Here is a 21,802-nt window from a genome sequence, read left to right as displayed (position 1 = left end):
TGATAGTAGTTTCTTTTGCTGTACAGAAGCTCTTTAGTTTAATGAGATCCCATTTGTCAATTTTGGCTTTTGCTGCCATTGCTTTTGGTGTTTTAGACATGAAGTCTTTGCCCGTGCCTATGTCCTGAATGGTACTACCTAGGTTTTCCTCTAGGATTTTTATGGTATTAGGTCTAACATTTAAGTCTCTAATCCATCTTGAATTAATTTTCGTATAAGGAGTAAGGAAAGGATCCAGTTTCAGCTTTCTACTTATGGCTAGCCAATTTTCCCAGCACCATTTATTAAATAGGGAATCCTTTCCGCATTTCTTGTTTCTCTCTGGTTTGTCAAAGATCAGATGGCTGTAGATGTGTGGTATTATTTCTGAAGACTCTGTTCTGTTCCATTGGTCTATACCAGTACCATGCTGTTTTGGTTACTGTAGCCTTGTAGTATAGTTTGAAGTCAGGTAGCATGATGCCTCCAGCTTTGCTCTTTTGACTTAGGATTGTCTTGGAGATGCGGGCTCTTTTTTGGTTCCATATGAACTTTAAAGCAGTTTTTTCCAATTCTGTGAAGAAACTCATTGGTAGCTTGATGGGGATGGCATTGAATCTATAAATTACCTTGGGCAGTATGGCCATTTTCACGATATTGATTCTTCCTATCCATGAGCATGGTATGTTCTTCCATTTGTTTGTGTCTTCTTTTATTTCACTGAGCAGTGGTTTGTAGTTCTCCTTGAAGAGGTCCTTTACATCCCTTTTAAGTTGGATTCCTAGGTATTTGATTCTCTTTGAAGCAATTGTGAATGGAAGTTCATTCCTGATTTGGCTCTCTGTTTGTCTGTTACTGGTGTATAAGAATGCTTGTGATTTTTGCACATTAATTTTGTATCCTGAGACTTTGCTGAAGTTGCTTATCAGCTTAAGGAGATTTTGGGCTGAGACAATGGGGTTTTCTAAATATACAATCATGTCATCCGCAAAGAGGGACAATTTGACTTCTTCTTTTCCTAACTGAATACCCTTGATTTCTTTCTCTTGCCTGATTGCCCTAGCCAGAACTTCCAACACTATGTTGAATAGAAGTGGTGAGAGAGGGCATCCCTGTCTTGTGCCAGTTTTCAAAGGGAATTTTTCCAGTTTTTGCCCATTCAGTATGATATTGGCTGTGGGTTTGTCATAAATAGCTGTTATTATTTTGAGGTACGTTCCATCAATACCGAATTTATTGAGCGTTTTTAGCATGAAGGGCTGTTGAATTTTGTCAAAAGCCTTTTCTGCATCTATTGAGATAATCATGTGGTTCTTGTCTTTGGTTCTGTTTATATGCTGGATTATGTTTATTGATTTGCGAATGTTGAACCAGCCTTGCATCCCAGGGATGAAGCCCAGTTGATCATGGTGGATAAGCTTTTTGATGTGCTGCTGAATCCGGTTTGCCAGTATTTTATTGAGGATTTTTAAATGAATGGCATAACGGTTGACATTAACAGTGTGAGGTGATCACTCACTAGTTCTGAAGAACTAAAGATGTGACTGGTAAATTTGTTCAGATTTGCCTTTATTAGACCGGGGAAGCTAGAATTCAAGCAGAAACTGTGACCTACACAGAAGCTGAAATTAACATATTTTATCCAGATTCACCTGGATTAGCCTGTCTCACATTGTCATAGATAAAACATGATTAATACGCTTTGGGAGGGGCTGGGAGATTGAAGAACACATTTTACACTTGGCCATAAGAGGAACAGGTGAAGCACCATTAGCTATTGAATTTTTGATTTTTATTTTTTTCATGAAAAATTTGTCATTTTTAACATTTTTAACGTAATAAACAGAAGAATAAATTATGTATCACATAAAAGTTTGTGTTTCATAATTTATGTTGATTGATGTGCTTTTGACACATCACATTTTCAACATTTATAATTTTCTTCCAATGGGGAGTTGAAGTTTTTGTGCATTCTTTCTGTATGTTTATGCAAAGTGTGTTTTTCAGACTCTTTGTTTGCATGGTTTCTGTGCACTAAGGACTTTATAAAAATCAAATCATTCTTCATCCCAACAATCTCATGAGGTAGATATTGTTATCTGGCTTCACTTTGCAAGAGCTGAAGCTTAGAGCAAATAAGAAATGCTTAAAATCTTGCAGTTAACAACTTATAGAGCCAGGATTTGAACCCAGTTCTGTCTTATTCTCATAGACTTCATTGCCAGCTGTGAAATATCCATGACACCTGTTTACACCTCAGAGAAGTCACTTTGATATATTTATATTAACTTCTACTGAGAACATAGTTAAACTGAGGCCAGATATTTTTAGCAAATGCCTTTAAACTGGGGAGGTGATTAACACTTAAGAGGCAAAGAGATGGCACAAGACCCAGGTTTCTATTAAATTTGAAATTAAACGGAAATATAGTTGACACCTGTGTCTTTGCGCAAATTAACTGCTATAACTAAGTAGAAATTACCCTCTTCCTTGTGGAAATATGCCAGTTGGAGCTGTGTAGGTTATGAACATCTAGCTTGCGATTTGAAAAAAGAACCCATTCCATAAGCCTGGGCTCATGGGACTTTTAGGCAAGTCATTTAGATCTGATCTCATCAAACTGGCTGTGTCAAAATGCATGTAACCGAAATAGAATTTGGCGCTCGACATACCCTAGTACTTGTTCAGTGTTGCCTTTGAAAAAAATACAAGGTATCAATCAAAAGTAATGTAGACAATTCAAATCTTTATTGGAATCTCTTGAATAATGTCAAGGCAGATAAAAATCTGAAAATCCCATCCACCTTTATTAAAATAATATCTCTTTAATTCTCTCAAACCCAGTATCTCTCAGACCAGGAGCTGACCTTAAAATTAAGGTCTTTATTTATTTATTTATTTTTAAATATTGCCTCTCTCAAGCCTTGCCTGAATTCTCCACCTCCTCAATCCCAGGAACCAACAAGCTATCGAAGACAGACTTTGCACAAGAGGACAAAGGAAGGTAAGGCTGGGAATACTGATATTTTATTTTTGCTCTGTCAGACATGAAAATACTATATGTAATTCCTAAGGATTGTGTATAACAGAGATACCAGGACACACTGCATCCCTAAGTCTCCCTTGCGCCATTGCCGTGGACAAGACTCAGGAGCCACAGGAGTTTCAGGGAGAGTACGAGAGTCGAGAATGGTGAGAGATTCATGTATGTGGTGGGAGGGGAGGTAAGATTCACAGGTGGATTGAGTTGAGGCATGAGTTGAAGCTTAGCATTGGGGTGAATATGACAGACTTTTTTGGTATGTAATTTTTAGATAACATGTGATGCCTTCTGTTTTAGGCAGCATCAAAACGATCCCCTGCCACAGTGACTATGTCAGAATGTCATTGACCTTGCCTTTGATGCACTCTGATGAGCTTGCCTCTCTCTTTTCCATTTATATCCATCTTTCCCACTTATATCCGTCTTTCCCACTTCTGGATACCGATCAAATGTCAGGTTAGGTTGGAATCATAGAAAGTCATGCTTGGAAAGAACCTTAAAGGTCATGCACTTCAGCAGTTCCCAAATCTCATACCTGGGCTGCATTTCAAATATGCATATTCTTGTATTGCACTTCTCAGAGTTTTTTCATTTATTTGTTTGCTATGGAACCCCAAAAACTGCAATTAAAAAAATATTCCCAAGTGTTTTTTTAACCACTCTGCTTTGAGAAATCTGGATTAAATTCACCTGCTTCCATCCCACTTGATCCTATGCCTGCTACTCAATTCAGTCCACCTGTGAACCTTACCGCCCCACTCATCACATACTTAAATCTCTCACCACTCCCTCCACCAGCAGGGCTCTTGGTCAGCCGAGGGATGGTGTTGGTGATGGCAACAGAAGCTCACATGTACTGAGTGCTTACTAATTGTCAGTCACTGAGCTAAGGGCTTTACCTAATTTATCACTCTTAATATATATAGCAATCTCAAGAGACAAACAAGATTATTATCCTCGTTTTCCCTTAAGTCATTGAATTTGCTGTAAACACACTCTTTTCCAGGTTTCTGCTCAGGTATTTCTCCCCTTGTGAGGCACTCCTGCCTACTCTATGGTCTTGGCGATGTGCCTCACCTTTGTGCTTCTGCAACGTCTGTGCTAACTTCTGTTTTTCCACATATTATTGGGACGATAATACATTTAACAGCCAAGGGTGTGGAGTTACTCTGCCACTTCCTGGCAATGTGGCTCCAGGTAAGATAAACTTGCTCTGCACCTTTTTTTTATCTGTAAAATGAAGAATAAAATAGCACCTCCTCTTAGGTCTGATATGAGGACCAAGGCACAAATGTATGTTAAACACTTAGAATAGAGCCAGGAAGAGAATAAATGTCCTGCAAATGTTACCTATAATCTTATTATACCAAATTTTAACTGTCCAATTACCTGGCTTTCCCCTTTCATAGGCTATAAGCATCTTGAAGGCAGAGATTATATCTTGTTCAATCTTCTATCTCAAGTATCTGCTACAAGACCAAGCAAATGGTAAGTGCTCAATAACTGGTGATTCTTCAGGTCATCCTTGTCAATGAAAGGGTTCAGAATAAAACATCATAAAGACCTCCAGCCCGCACACTTATTTATTTCTCTGAACATTTACAACATTACTAAATGATACCACTCTAGTGTCAATTAATAAGAATAATTTGTTTTATTGTGATTTAGTCACAGGGCCCTATACATTTACCCACTGCTTTGCCTACCAGACAAACCTAGATTTGAATCTTGCTTGCTTGCTTGTCTTGGCCTCTGTGTGTCATTGGGCCAATCATTGCACCTCTTGGATCCTCATTTTTCTCATCTATAAAACAGAGATGATATAATACATCTTCCTTGCAGAACAGTAAAAGGATTAGCAGTGTTGTATGAAGGACATGTTGTGTGGTGGCTGGAATGGAAAAGATGCCCAGGAAGAGGGATCTATGCTTTCTATTTCATGGAAGGAGTTCACCACAAATATTTGTTAATTTAGTCTTGGCCTCTGTTTAGTATAGCCATACACCTCAGAGATGTTGAGGGTCTGGTTTCAGATGACTACAATAAAGAGAATGTTACAATAAAGCAAGTCACACACACTTTTTGGTTTCCCAGTGAATATAAAAATTGTGTTTACACTACGCTGTAGTCTATTAAGTGTGCAATAACATTATGTCTAAAATGTACATACCTTAATTTAAAAATACTTTATTGCTAAAATATGCTAACAATCATCTGAGCCCTCCTTGAGTTGTCATCTTTTTGCTGGTGGAGGATCTTGCCTCAGTGTTGATGGCTGCTGACTGATCAAGGTAATGGCTGCTGAAGGTTTATGATGGTTGAGGCAGTTTCTTAAAATAAGGCAACAATGAAGTTTGCTGCATTGATAAACTCTTCCTTTCATGAAATATTCCTCTATATCACGTGATGCTGTTTGATAGTATTTAACTCATAGTAGAATTTCTTTCAAAACTGGAGTCAATCCTCTTCAACTCTGCTGTTTGTATGGTAAATGCACCTGATAGCATTAACTTAAACACACCCTGAGAATGACCCTATATGGTAGATGCACCTGAATATTTGTTCTGAGACAGGGATTCTAGGAGTTGCCAACCTGGGGATTAATTCCTTGCCTATGAGGAACATCTGAGTCCTTGTCCCATCCCATGGAACATGGGCCATACTGGGGATTGAGACCCTGAGTTTGGGGTTAAATAGAGGTTGCCAGGTGGAGGTCGTTAAGGGGAGCGTATTAAGTGAAAATGCAGTGTAAACTGCATGCTGTTTGCAAATTGTCACGGCCTTCCTGTCCAGCCCACCACCACAGGATCATTTATGTATGTAAGGCGGTTCTCCTGTCCAGCCCTCTGCTACTGAACTCCCTCCACTGTATGTAATCCCCTAATAAACCCCACATCTCATTTGCTGACTCTGGGTGTCATCTTCAGCTTCTTGAACATGGTGCCTTCACTATTGAGGTTAATAGGGGTTTGGCACAGCACTATTGCTTTATCAACTAAGTTTATGCAATATTCTGAATTCTTTGTTGTCATTTCAGCAATGTGCACGCACTTTCATTAGGATCACCAGGAGTAGATTCCATCTCAAGAAAATACTTCCTTGGCTCCTCCGTAAGAAGCAACATGTCACCTGTTTCATTTTTATGAGATTGTAGTAATTCAGTCACATCTTCAGGCTCCACTTCTAATCGTAGTTAGCTTGCTATTTCTACTACATCAGCAGTTACTTCCTCTACTGACATCTTGAACTCCTCAAAGTCATCCATAAGGGTTGGAATAAACTTCTTCCAAACCCCTATTAATCTTTTATTTTGACCTCCTCTCATGAATCACAGATGTTCTTAATGGCATGTAGAATGATAAATCCTTTCCAGACAGTATTCAATTTACTTTGCCCAGATCCGTCAGAGGAATCACAATCTATAGGCTTATGAAACATATTTCTTAAATATTAAGACTTGAAAGTTGAAATTACTCCTTGACCCATGAGCTGCAGAATGAATGCTGTTAGCAGGCATGAAAACAACATTCATCTTGTACATGTCTGTCAGAGCTCTTGGGTGACCAGTTGCATTGTCAATTAGCAGTAGTATTTTGAAAGGAATCTTTTTTTCTGAGCAGTAGGTCTCAACAATGGGCTTAAAATATTTAGTACACTATGCTTTAAAGAGATGTGCTGTCATTCAGGTGCTGTTGTTCCATTTTGAGAGCACAGGCAGACTAAGTTTAGCATAATTCTTAAGGGCTCTAGGATTTTCAGAACAGTCAATGAGCATTGGCTTCCACTTAAAATCACCAGCTGCATTTTAGCCTCTAATAAGTGAGTCAGCCTGTCTTTCGTAGCTTTGAAGCCAGACATGGACTTCTTTCTAGCTATGAGAGTCTTAGATGGCATCTTCTTCCAGCATAAAGTTCTTTGATCTACACTGAAAATCTGTTATTTAGTGTAGCCACCTTCTTCAGTCTTAGCTAGATCTCCTGGATAGCTTGCTGCAGCTTCTCCATCAGCACCTGCTGCTTCACCTTGCACTTTCATGTTATGGAGATGGCTTCATTGCTTAAACCTTATGAACCAACCTCTGCTAGCTCTAACCATTTCTTCTGCAGTTTTCTTACCTCTCTCAGCCTTCATAAAATTGAAGAATTAGAGCCTTGCTCTGGATTAGGGTTTGGCTTAAGGGAATGTTGTGGCCAGCATGGTTTTCTTTTCTTTTCTTTCTTTCTTTCCTTCCTTCCTTCTTTCCTTCCTTCCTTCCTTCCTTCCTTCCTTCCTTCCTTCTTCTTTCTTTCTTTCTTTCTTTCTTTCTTTATTCCCTCCCTCCCTCCCTCCCTCCCTCCCTCCTTCCTTCCTTCCTTCCTTCCTTCCTTCCTTCCTTCCTTCCTTCCTTCCTTCCTCTCTCTCTCTCTCTCTCTTTTTTGCTCTTGTTGTCCAAGCTGGAGTGCAATGGTGTGATTTTGGCTCACTGCAACCTCTGCCTCCTGGGTTCAAGTGATTCTCCTGCCTCAGCCTCCCAAGTAGCTGGGATTACAGGCACCTGCCACCATGACTGGCTAATTTTTTATATTTTTAGTAGAGATGAGGTTTCACCATGTTAGCCAGGCTGGTCTCAAACTCCTGACCTCAGGTGATGCACCTGCCTCAGCCTCCCAAAGTGCTGGGATTACAGGCATGAGCCATCGTACCTGGCCACCAGTGTGGTCTTCTATCCAGATCAGTAAAACTCTTTATATTAGAAATAAGCCTGTTTTGGTGTCTTATCATTTGTGTCTTCACTGAAAAAGCACTTTTAATTGCCTTCCAGAAATTTTCCTTGCAATTTATAACTTGGCTTTTAGCACAAGAAGTTTAACTTTTGGCCCAATTCAGCTTTTGACATATCTTCCTCACTAAGCTTAATCATTTCTAGTTTTTGATTTAAAGTTGGAGATGAATGACTCTTCCTTTCACTTGAACACTTAGAGGGCATCATAGGGTTTTTAGCCTAATTTCAGAATTGTTGTATTGCAGAAAATATGGATGTCCAAGGAGAGGAAGAGAGACAGGTGAATGGGTGGTTGGTGGAGCAGTCAGAATACATGTATTTATTAAGTTTGCTATCTTATATATGGGCATGGTTCATGGTGTCCCAAAACCATTACAAAAGTTGTATCAAAGATCACTGATAACAGATCACTGTAATAGGTTAAATAATAATGAAAGAGTTTGCAATATTGTTAAAAGTACCAAAATGTGACATAGAGACATGAAGTGAGCATGTGCTGTTAGATAAATGACACCTACATTGGAGACTAAGAAGAGGGGAGGGGTGAGGGATAAACAACTAAATATTGGATACAACATACACTATTTGGGTGATGGGTACACTAAAATCTTAGACTTCACCACTATACCATTCATCCATGTAACCAAAGACCACTTGTACCCCTAAAGCCATTGAAATAAAAAGTATGTATGAAATAAATTGAAGAAAAATGGCACCTATAGACTTGTTCTATGCAGGGTTGCCACAGATGTTCAATTTGTAAAAAAAAAAAAAAAAAAAAAAAAAAATGCAGTATCTGAAAACTACAATAAGGAGAAGCACAATAAGACAGGGTGTGCTTGTGCTTTTCATTGACATGAAAACTCTTTTGGGCCTGAAATCTTTTGAGTCAAATTTCCTGAAGTGCTAGTATGGTTGAATTGTGTGCCCCTAAAATATGTGTTGAAATCCTAACTCCCAAAACCTCAGAACGCGACCTTTTGGGAAATAGCATTGTTGCAGATGTCATTAGTTAAGATGAGGTCATTCTGGGGTAAGGTGGCCCCTAATTTGATGTGACTGGTGCCTTATAAGAAGAGGAGAGAGAGATGCAGGGAGAAGAACGCCATGTGACAACACAGGCAGATTGGCGTGACCTGGCTGCAAGCCAAGGAACCCCAGGGACTGCTGTCACCAGCAGATGCTCGCAAGAGGCAAGGAAGGATTTTACCCAGAATCTCACAGGGAGCATGGCCCTGCTAACACCTCGGTTTTGGACTTCTTGCCTCAAGAACTGTGAGAGGATACATTTTAAATTGCTTCAAGCCACCTAGTTTGTGGTATTTTGTCATGGCAGCCCTAGGAAATTAACACAAGTACTATGCTAAACTTAATGAGCATGTTTAGCTACTCTAGAAAAGTAGCTTTCTTAGAGTTACTCTAGAAAAAAAGAAATATTTCTATTACTTATGAAAATGAGCACATTGAGGTTTTCCACAGGTGATGGATTTTTCTATCCTAGAAATGATTATAGCTATAGAATGACTGGCTGACTTCCAGGGGAAAGAGAAAAGAACCTCTTGCTTTACCACACTATTCAGAGGCTTTTTTTTTTCTTCCCCTGAACTTCCAAACTTTTTGCAAAGAAGTTTGGGTCCCAGGAGGACCAAAGGGCTTTCAGTCGTAAGATAAGAAAATTCTGCTTGCATTTACTATTTATGACTTGTGGCTTCATATTGTCATGTGACCACATGATGCTCTGCTTTTAAGAACCTGCAAATGACATGAGATTCATTATTTTTTCATGTAAAGAGGATGATGGCAAGCTCTGCTGTGTAATACACAACCAGGCTGTCACTCTTGCTCTGGAATTGGTATTAACATTGTCCGTTTAGAAATTAGTGGACTACACGCCATATTCATGAACATAATATTTGACACACAGGCAGTATTTGATGGATAGAGCATTCAAGTGTTTAATTGCAGTACATGATTCATGGGAAAGTCTTCAACTCTGAGCAATTTATTCCCTGGTACTAAACTCAGGAGCATATTTTTCCAAGGAAAGCACACATCTAATAAGGAAACCCATTAGCTTTGTTCTCATATTTCTCCTCCAACAAGGGGGCTGCTGCTATTTGTACTGCTAAGTTTGATTCAGTTTCTCAGTGCAAGCAGAATGAAATTGAAATAGTCAAATAAGTTGGAGTAAATACTAAAAATTCACCTTATAGTAATCCAAAGTGTCCTAGCAAAGAATTTATTTTTATTTGTTTGTTTGTTTTTGTTTTGAGACGGAGTCTTGCTCTGTTGCCCAGGCTGGAGTGCAGTGGCGAATTTGTATGTATTTTTAAAAAGCCTTTCTTCTGGGGGAAAGAAAGTTTTGTGTTTCGGTCTGAAATACTGCTAATTAGAAACCCAGTCCTGTCATGGAAATGCTGCTCTGTTCTGTTCTTTGCACACGTTCAATGCTAATGTATTCTGTTCTTTGCACATGTTCAATGCTAATGTATCCCTCCTAATGGCCTCAGCTTCAAGGAATGTCTTAAGCTATGGAATGATGAACTTCCTCTCTTTTTGTTGGAAGAAATTCCACATTTCCTTGAGTCAATTTTTGGCCCAGGGTACTACTGCACAGTTATGACTATTTTTAGTGGTTTTCTTTTATACTTTAACATGTTCCCCAGAATTGTTCTAAAATAGCTGAATGATCATATAATTATTTTCTCTTCTTTTGAAATTCATCTTCCATTGCTTTTGGTGTTATCTCTGTTCTCTAAAACATTGAATAAAGGACATTCATTCATTCATTTGTTCAACTATTGTCTACCACTGGAGTTGGTGAACAGAGGCTCTCTGCCTGTATCTGTACCATTTGCAGGCTAAGAATGCTTTTTACACTTTTAAATGGTAGGGAAAAAATTGAAAGAAGGGTAGTATTTTGCGACACATGAAAATTATATGACATTCAAATTTCAGTGTCCATAAATGAGGTTTTATTGGAACAGGGCCACACTCATCTGTTTGCTATTGCTTATGGCTGCTCGTGGCCTGGAAAAGCCTCATGGCCAGTCTAGTAACTCAGGACTTCTGCCTCCTTCTCATGGCTCCAAATTCACCAGCACTGCCCTAAGGGCTCTTGTTCCTAGGATGTGCCACTGCCTTGCATCTATTTCTCTCTGGTCTGCCCCGTCCCTTTTGTGTGACACCCCAGTAGGGCTCTGCATGGCTTGAACCCAGATGTTTTCCTTTCAGGGTAGATCAGCAGCTTATGATCTAGCTGTATCCACATCCCCATCCAGCCTCATCTGCTAGTTTGGCATCCCACGTACTCTCTGTCTGGAAGGGGAGCTTGGACAATAATGAAATAAAAGTTACTATTTATGTTTTTTTTTTTTTGAGACGGAGTCTCGCTCTGTCGCCCAAGCTGGAGTGCAGTGGCGCGATCCTGGCTCACTGCAAGCTCCACCTCCTGGGTTCACGCCATTCTCCTGCCTCAGCCTCCCGAGTAGCTGGAACTACAGGCGCCCGCCACCGCGCCCGGCTCATTTTTTGTATTTTTTTAGTAGAGACGGGGTTTCACCATGGTCTCGATCTCCTGACCTTGCGATCCGCCCGCCTCGGCCTCCCAAAGTGCTGGGATTACAGGCGTGAGCCACCGCGCCCGGCCATAAAAGTTACTATTTAAAAAAAAAAAAAAAAAGAAATGGCTCTGTAGTTGAGTTTCTCTCATCTTCCTTTTGTTTAACTGATTTTTTTTTTTTTTTTTTTTTTTAAGCTTAAAGGTAGGAACCTACTTTCACAATTGTTAAATTTCTTCGATTAGTTTTGGCCCAGTATCGCTGCCTGTGGAGATGTTTTTGAAACTTTATTTTCTTGGCCATTATACAGCTATCTTTCTTAGAGTCGTCTGTTCTAGAGATTTTGTTTGTTTATTTGTTTGTTTTGCAGACATATGTTCTGCATTTTAATCTGATGTATTGATCAAATGTTCAAGAGCACTGATCCCCAAACAGAACTTCGTGTCACTATCCTAAAGACGTCTCCCCAATTCAATATTAATCTATTATGTAGCATTCATTAGGAATGATTTTTTAAAATAAATGCTAATATCCATAACAACACATGATTATGGAAGATTGTCGTATGTTTTATAAAATTAAGATAAACTCTGTCTAAGTCCTTCCCTTGCTCCCAAAGCTTAGAAGTTCTCTTCAGGCTCTCTGTGAATATAGCAGAACCAAAAGAGAAATTTTTGGAGTCAGACAGACCTGGATTCAGACTCTGTGTCTTCCACTTCATCTAGGGAAGTGCTTCTCTACACTTCAGTGTGGTGGTGAGAGTTCTGTGGAATGAGGGGTGTGCTAATAAAGCAATTACATACACACATGGCATTACTAATAGATTCCCCTATAAATGGTAGATTTAATTCTTACCAGTAATGAAATTATCAGGAAAGAAATGAGGTTAGCTTAGGGTGACTTATTCTCAGTAAATTCACACTGGCATCCAGTGGAGAAGAAATTCGTTTCTAAATATCCATGTATCATTTTTTTTATCATTGGTCCTTGTGGTTTGCATGGGTTCAATATCATGTATACTGTCCTGGGGTTTCTGCAGTCTATTCTTGGCTAAATTTTGTTATCCCACATTTCTGACTCCAGTCCTTGTCAAATCTCCTATATACTGAAATTCTTAAATATTACTGATGGTCTTTTTATTTTCACACCCCCTAGTCCTGTATATAATTATCTTGAGCATGTGAATATGAACACATGAAAGCAGCCAGGTATTTCTGTATAATCTCCTGTGAGGCTTCTCTTCAGCTGAAAAATTGGATATGGGGTGAAGAGCTCTGGATCAGGAGTAGAAACCTCCAAATACTGGTGTTAATCTGCTTCTTAACTAGCTGTGTGACCTGAGATGTGCTGTTTAACCTCTCTTAACACTAGTTTATTCCTTGGTAAAAATAATTGGTTTCTGCCAGATGCTGTCCATGAGTTCCTTCTTGTTCTAGAATCTCATAGTCATAAGCAATCTATTAAGAATATAAGAGAAACCCTTTGAAACGTTTATAGGGAGGGAACATGCATGCACTATTCAGTAAACACACAAGTTTCCTGTAATGACTGAGAAGATCGTGGTGGCAGGTAGATTCTGTAGGAATTCAGAGAAGAGAGGGATTTATGGGTGTCATATTGTTGAGAATGGATTATCTGGAAGAAGTATAACCAAAAGAGAGAATTGAGATGGAAAAGGGTTTTTTAATTCTTGCAAAAGTAAGATAAACTGCATGCAAGCCCTTCCCTTGCTCCAGAAGCTTAGAGGTTCTTTTCAGGCTCTCTGTGAGTATAGCAGTTAAAAGAGAAATTTTTGGAGTCAGATAGACCTTGATTCAAACTGTGTCTTCCATTTCATCTAGTGAAGTGCTTCTCCACACCTCAGTGTGGTGGTGAGGATTCCGTGGAATGAGGGGTGCGTCAATAAAGCAATTACATCTTGTTGATGTTTTCATCCTTTCCAGGATGAATGTTAGTGTAAGATGGCTGCTGACCACTCTTTGGAATACTGCCTTGACCTGATCTCAGAAATGGGCAAGATGGTACCAATTATTTCCAAGCATACCATTTTGAGACCATATATAATTTTAGTTGGAGTGAAATAACATTCAACAAGTAGAGTTATTTTGAAATGGTCCTCTGGCCTCAGAAAATTGCTGAGTATTTCTTCTTAGCAACTTTTGAAGGCAAACAACTCATATAATTGCTACTAAGCTTTTGCTTCTTAATGTTCAATCAAGGTTGAGAGAAAAAACTGTGGAGTAATAGACGGTATCAACTTAGGGTGCTCTTTTGAGGGATGCAGTGAAATATGGTGGCTGGGCATATAGGTTCTGGACACAATGGTTTTAACTGAATGAAGTTAGAGAAGTAACTTAACTTTTTACCTCAGCTTCTTCATTTTTAAAATGGCTTTAATATAAAACCTGTAACTATTTTGTTAGGGTGAAATGTGTTATTACCTACAGAGCTTACTCTAGTTGTTGGATTAAAGTAAATGCCTCCTAAATCTCATTTATTATTATTCTTAGCGTTTTTGTAGGCTCCCACAAATGCATACACATGTTGTTAAAAGAAAACAGTACTTTATGAAAACTTATGAAACATACTTATGAAATAGTATGAAATGGAGAGGAGAAATGTGAAATATTCTGGGCATTTCTCCAGGCATAAATTATAATACATGGGACCATTTTATATCCTCCTTTATGTATAGGAGGAATGACTGGCCTCTCTGACAGTCAGTCCCATCACATCTTCTTAGTTTTTGAATTGAAAATTGTTACACAATTTTTTAAAAAGATCTTAGAATTTTGAGTGACCTCTCTGTACCTTAGAAATCATTCTATCATATGACTCTAATCAGTGGTTTGATCATTTAAGATTAATTTGTTTATTATCATTGAAATGTCAAAATCTAAACATCGTTTTACCTAACTTGTGAATTTATTTTAGTGGATCAACTGTGTAAAGGATTTCGTTATACAATAAAATAATAGTAAATCTGTTTTAAAATCATTAAAAGGAATAGCTAAAGATAAATGTATTCCTCTAGGAGTTTCTGGCAGAAAAAATAAAAAACAACATTATTCCCATGAAATGGGTGTAATAGATCTTCCTCGTTCAGAATTTCTGTGACTCTTTCATCTTGCGTTCACTCAGCTGTGGAAATCAACACCCAAAGGATGTAGTAGGGTGAGACATAACATGTGGGAGTGAAGAAAGCATAAAAGACATTTAAAAAACTGGGGGCACTGAGTAGAAAATTCATCTGCTACTGCGGGAAATCAACTAACTCATAAAGTACTTCGTGCATTATTAATTCTGTCGCAGAATTAAAAGCTAGTTCTTCAACTCTGTTTTCTTTTTGAAGCCTTCTGACAATCAATTCTCTGCTCTTTTTCTCCTCTCTCTCCATAACAATTGTTACTGGGGACAAAATAGGGTGCTGGTGGGGAACAGTAAAAAGAAATAATGGTTTGAACTTAATTCAGTGTATGTTTAGTATAAGGAAGGAAAGCTCTTGGACAGTGAAGAGCACTTCTGCAGTGAAAGGCTCTTTGCTTGGTGTATTTAAAATGGGATTAAGTAAAGTACTAGAAAATACATACTATGCAAAAATGCCACATTGGCAGGAAGATGGGTTAGAGGCCTCCATAGAGGTTTTCTGTCTTGAAGTTCTCTATTTTGATAGCACAAGACATTAGTTCATCAAATGGTGTAGTGGAAATATTGTTTGCTTATGCAAACTGGGTAGATTTGAAGAATTGAAAACACAGCCAATAAGGAGCTACAAGACAATGGTTTGTGCACAAAACTAAAAGACCTTGGTTTCACAGTGAGCCTCTTGCTGGCTGCCAGGCTTAGTTCTCTTCCAGGTAGGAAGTCACCTGTGAATCGATGAAATGTGGATAGACTCAACTTTGTTTATAGAGTTGGATTACACTGTAGAGAAGACACATGCAAGTATTTGTCACCAAAGTATTTATTTGTCAGTCATTTTCTACTATCTTTATTTTTTCCCTCTTGAAATACAACTTGGCCTTCTCTGCAAAACCCATTTTTTTCTATTTGAAGGACAGATCATAGTTGAAATGACACAATAATTTCCACATACTCTCCTTCCAAAAAAGGATTCAAAACCTCTGAGTATCATGGAAAACAAATTTTTATAACCTTTTCAAATGTTTTGATTTGTAACATCCTTATGTTGGACTTAATTTTCACCTCCTGCCTGATTATCCTTCATCACCTTGACGGGAAAAACGTGTTCTCCCCCGTGATCTTCTCTCTTAAAATGAGTGTGAACAGTAAAGGCCACCTGTTACCATTTAGACGTGCAGTTTTTCTCTAAATCCACTTGACATTTCAAGCCTTCACATTTGCTACTTTGCAATAACATTTTCCTTTATGGACTATGTGATTTCTAGAATGGTGCCATGTAGGTCAAAATCTAGCCTGGAATGAATGGTGTTAAAATCTCTAAGCTTAAGGTTATTTTAGGTATTCATCTCCTACAGGGGAAAGATTATACTATGTCCTTATGCAAAAATACGTGAAGCAGATTTCTTCTTGTGTGCCAGGTCTGATGAGTTGGAAATGACTGCCTGGATGGCTGCGTTGAGATTGGCTATTTATGGACAACCAAGAAAAAGTCTGCACCAATTTGGGATGTCAGTCCTGGGTTAGGGGTTGGGCAGTGTCCTGTATTAGCCTTTCCTTCTTTCGAAACCTCTTCCAGGATGTCATTGCTGTACTATACACCCCCACATTTTTAGCTGAGAAAGTAGCATGGCCACAGATGTGTGGCAACAACTTCTGCCCTGTTCCTTCCTCCTCTTTCCCCTATCTACTGCCTTAACCTGATGGATATTCAATCCCTGTGCATTTTCCAAACAAAGAGGGACAATTACTGCCTGGATTGAAAAGCCCAGGCAACGTGATGTGTGTTCCTCAAGATATATCTGCAGCCCTTCCCTCTGAGCCTCAGGGGGGTCTTAGTCACCAAAGAGGTGCAGGTTGCAGCAATATTTGCTCTTGGTGAATTTTCAGATGCTAGGGTAATTCCACAGCCTGTAAATGGAGACAAGATGCAGGCTGCAGACTGGGCAGCAGTTGTGGGCAGATAAGAGCGTGTCATTCCATGCCAGAGGTTAATGGGAATTGTCAGTGTGTTGGTGATTTTTCCAGTCGTTTGTTCTCATTTTGACAGAGGTTGTGGTCTGAGCCAAACCTAGGATCCTATTTCCAAGAACACCTGTTGCTTCATGGATCAAATGTAAGAGATCCTTCTTGGGAACTCCTTCTATTCCAAATAGCACCATGTCTGTCCGCTGCATACTGTCTACATTCCTGACATACGCTTTCCCCTGGCTGAGCCTGTGGTCACCAGATGGCTAATCTCCTCTTTGCTGCACGTTGTTTTCTTTCAAAGCTTTAAAAATATTTCTTTCTTTTTTGTTTCTGAGTAGGGTATATAAATATACCCAGAAATATATTTCAAGTCAGCACTTAAATCTCTCTGCCGGCTTTAGCAGAGAGTTCGGTGTAATAATAATCCATGAAGTAGTCAAAGTTAAAGTTTATTTTAATATTTATATTTAGAATACAATCAATCAAATGCACATAAACACACCCACTCAGTACCCATGGCTCCTCTCTCTCTCTGACTGGTGTCTTCATGTGAGTCCAAACCTGGGAAAACCTGGCCCCTGCTATTATAAATCATTTGTACCCAGTCATTGAATGACTTGCATTAGTTTTCAGTAGATTTTTTTTTCTTCAGCTTATTTGAACAGCTGCAAATTACTTCTATTATTTTAAAAATGAAAATATTTAGTGGACCAATCTATAACGTGACAGGTACCATTTAGCCTAAAGAGAATAATTTACAATAATCAGGTTCTTTCACCTGGAAAAGAGAAAGGGCATCTTGAGAAAGTAAAAGGCTTGTTGGCTTTGTTTTAAAGGTATTAGCATTGTGTTATTTGTTATCTCCTACAATAATGCCATATCCCATTTATTGAGTGTTTACTATGTGCCAAGCATTGAGCTAATTTTGCATGCATGATCAAACTTAATCTTCATGGAAATTTCTGAGGCAGTTATAGATTTCTAGTTGATGGATGAATATAATGACTTGAAGTGAGAAAGGTAATAAAGCACCTTACCAGAGGTCACACAGACAAGAGGTTGAACTAGAATTTGAACTTAGGTCTTTCTGCTTCCAATGCCCTTGTTCTTTCCTGCTTCACAATAAAGCAAAAGACAGGGACTTCAACCAAACAGTATTGAGAGATCTCTTTCCAATTTTTTAATATCTCAAGCCTTCTTGCTTTTCTAGGCTTGCCTAAGATCTTGAATATAAGTGTCCCTAACAAAAATGAGCCCTTAGTGAGAAGGGTGTAGTGAGGGCTCATATCTCCTGGCCTTCTAACTCAAGACACTTTCTGGATTTCATCACCCTCTTGATAGGAGGTATGACATTGGCAAACCATTTCATATGACCTTCCTTCAATTATCCTTCCCAGCCACCTTCCGTCCTGTCCTCTTTTGCTGCAAAACTCATCTGCAGAGACCATTATCCCTCCTTGACATTTTATTGCACATTGATTTGCTTTTTATCATGTTTCCCCAAATAGAACCTGTGTCCCTGGAGAAGGAGACTTTATTTTATTCACTGTTGTATCCTCAGTACCTAGAAGAGTGTTGTCCATAGTAAACCCTTGCTAAGTATTTGTGGGATGAGTGAATGAAAACACAAGGCTTATTTAGATGGTTGCATTTTCTTGTGCTCACAGGCATTTGAAATTTAGCCAAGAACCTCTCTCTTTCACACAGCATATATGATGAGCTGTGGATACTTTTTTATTTACTCTAGAAGCAGGGTTTTCGTTTTATAAAACAATTTAATATATCATTAGTACAGCAATGTTTTATATTCAGGACATATCTATATGTAAGCCCTGTCCTTTTGAAAACTCAAGTCAATTTGTAATTAAATACACTTCAGAAACATTGCTGTAATTTATCATGCAACATCACAGAATTTGAAAAACATTTCTTCCTCCCCTACCCTCTCAATATGCAAAAAAAAATAAACACACACACACACACACACACACACACACACAAAACCCATAAAAGATCTATTCTCTTGCATTGCTTGAGCTTTCTGTGAAACCTTTGAAACGTTCATTATATTTAGGCAGAATGTGTACATGTTATCTCATGTCAATAGGTCCAGATTTCCCAAGTCCAAAAGGTAGAGGAGAAGAAACTCATGCTTCTACCACGTTTTGGTGGCTTTGAAGGAGAGAGGAAATATAGTTCTAGGGTTTTCTGGCTTTGGTTATTCCCTCTGCACAGCAGGGTGTTTAAGGATTGGGATTCAGGCTGCATTACAAACCTTCCCAGGAAGCACTATTTACAATGGTGTGAGTGTCGAAGGGTTAAGAAAGTCCATGAGATCTTGGTGCTGCAGAGCAAGCTAGGAAGAAAATCTTTTTATGTTCCTAATGTTAATGGAAATGATTTTTCTTGCACTTGGATAAGGGGGGAAATATTTCCTCTTATTTTACTTGCATAAAGGGGGAAAATTCCTGTATTTCACAAAGCCAATGCGTATCAAGTGATCTTCCCTGCTTGTGTAGATGACTTGTTCCTTTTTTTTTTTTTTTTTTTTTTTTTTTTTTTTTTGAGACAGAGTCTTGCTCTGTCGCCCAGACTGGAGTGCAGTGGCACAATCTCGGCTCACTGCAGGCTCCACCGCTCGGGTTCATGCCATTCTCCTGCCTCAGCCTCCTGAGTAGCTGGGAGTAGATGACTTATTCTGAAAGGATTTTCTCAGCCTTTCAGCAAGACTAGACATTCTACTGCCTTTTCTCATCTCCCCATTGTAAGCTTTTGCTGTGTGACTCCTTGAGAAATATCCAAATTCTCAATGACTCCTTTTAAGTTAAAGTGTTTACTTAACAGCGAATGATCAATGTTGAGCTAAACAGGGAAGAAATCATCTGTATAGTTACATTTCTTTATATCTCCCAGCACATGTTTGCCTATTTTAAATGCTAACGTGGCAAGCTATGTTGGATAAGCATTCTGGGGTGTCCATGTGTTCATTATTTTGCAGCATAAAATGGAGATGCTCAATCTTTGAAAATTGCTTTCTGAGGTTGGATACTGTATCATGTCTTGTAACTCATATTTGTTCTCAATAAAAAGGCATTACCTGAGGAATATTCTTGTTATTGCTGGATCAACTCATTACGAGAAAAGTGGGTTAAGATATATTGACATTTATTCTTTTGGGAAAAGCTGCTCTGGGGTGTGTGTGTGTGTGTGTGTGTGTGTGTGTGTGTGTGTGTTTACTATGCAGCTATTTACCAGTTAGATTGACATCTTTAGAAAAGGAATGGCTCTTTTACAAGAAAGTCAAGTGTTAAGAGCATGGCATGTCAAGGAGGGCAGATCTGGATTTGATTTTTGACTTTAGTTTTCCAGCTTTGGGCAAGTACTTAATCCTGCTATGCCTCCACTTACTTCCTCATCTACAAAACTGGAAAAATAATAACACTGGTCTTAACATAGATTTAGTATGAAGTTTAAATAACTGATTTGTGTAAAGCACTTACCACAAAGCTGAGCACATACTAAGTCCTCAGTTTATGTTAACTGTTGTTATTAGTTCAGTTGGCAAGTGAACAGACAATGATGCAGACCAGGATTTGGAAAGGGATGGTCAGTGCCCTGTGGGTCCTAATTAATTAATGTCACGTCCCCACAGAAAACTGCTTTGAGTCCCTAAGTTAAGATAAGCAGCCTGTGGTATACACTTTCATGGCATCTTGTACTGTTTTCTTTATCACAGTTTTAAGACATTATTGGTATGATTATCCACTTAGGGGCTGATAGGAGATGAAAGGTACCCTATCTATTTGGTGTACTGCTGTGTATCCAGTGCGTATTCCACAGTGCCTGAAACAGAGTGGATGCTCAAACCCATTTGGTGAGTGGATGGATGTATTCAACAAACAGGTATGAGGAGACCTTGTGTCTGCCAGGACCTTCGGGAAGGAAGGTTACATGACCATTTTAGAGACTCTAGAGTCTGCACATTTTAAATCTGCCTCCTTACATAGTTTAAGTTCAGCCTAAAGGTTTCTCTGTACATTGTGAACTATAACCTAATGGAATTGTAAACAAACTGTAGTCTACTGTTGTACCAATCACCGAATTTTGGCCAATCAAAGGTGACCAACAGTTCAAACTGTGTTTAAATAAGGGAAACACTGAGCTGTAACCCACATGGCTATTTCGGTGCCTCGCTTCCATTTTCTGTACATCACTTTCCCACTGGAGTCTGAGCCTACTCTGACTCCGGAGGCTTCCCAATTGATGGATCGTTCTTTACTCAACTGAACTCCTTTAAGTTTAATTTGGCTGAGGTTTTTCTTTTAACAGCAGCTTAGAACTCAAGAAACATGGTTCTCAAGGACTTGAAATAGATTCTGTCTCTTCATTGTGCCTTGTAACATCTAAATTCCCCTTTGACGATGGTTTCTACAAGCATGCAGTAACTTGAGGATCTTTGAGCAATTGGTTTCAGTATATCAGTTTGCAGTAGAAACAGCATGTTTCATGCACATAGGGGCCAGACATAAACTAGTGAACTGGCTGGATGGGGACAGTGGCAAACTGGAGACAAGTGTCCTATTCCAGGGGCAGCCCCTACTCAGTTCTATTGATTTTTGCCAATGAGGGCCCAATATTACCAAATCTTCCAGTTTTTCAAGAGAAGCTAGACATCTACCTTTCTATGGGCAATCCTCCAACTTAAAAATGTTATCAATTAGTTAATTCTTTCTTAATAAAAAATTACGTGGTCCAAACCAACAGTTCTAATGGCTGAACGCAGCCTATGGGAACCTGTACAGAGCGCTATGTCTGTACAATCCTAAATCACGTACTACTAAACAAAAAAAGAAAACAGCGTCCTAAGTAATGTGAAAAAGCTACTTCAAAAAATGTCTGCAAAGAGTTGGGGTGCAGAAGATAGAAACACAGGTTTTAAGTTCATGGATCTGGGCGTGAGTCCTAGATCTGCCACTCACTAACAGTATGACCTAGGGTAAATTATTTACCCCCTCTGGGATTGCTTCTGCTGAGATGCCTTAATTTCCTGGGGGTTTATTTAATAGAGAGGAATAAAAATGTTTATCTATATTTTATAAGATGCTCAATTTATTACATGAAAACGTACAGCTCTAATAAACAGAATTTGAAATGTCAGATGGAACATTTAAAAGTTACTACAAATGGAATTCATTACATTCTCCTGGAATATATAAATTAAAATTAGAATTTTAATATGACTAAAATTTTGAACACTATAAATACCTTAAAGTAGACAAAATAACTGTAATGTTTACTAAACTTATTCCTATAATTATACTTACACTATTCAAAATTTTCTGTGCT

This window comes from Macaca thibetana, chromosome 2 (genome assembly GCF_024542745.1).
Source record: "Macaca thibetana thibetana isolate TM-01 chromosome 2, ASM2454274v1, whole genome shotgun sequence".
NCBI classification, from domain to species: Eukaryota; Metazoa; Chordata; class Mammalia; order Primates; family Cercopithecidae; genus Macaca; species Macaca thibetana.
This window is presented reverse-complemented; position numbering follows the sequence as displayed.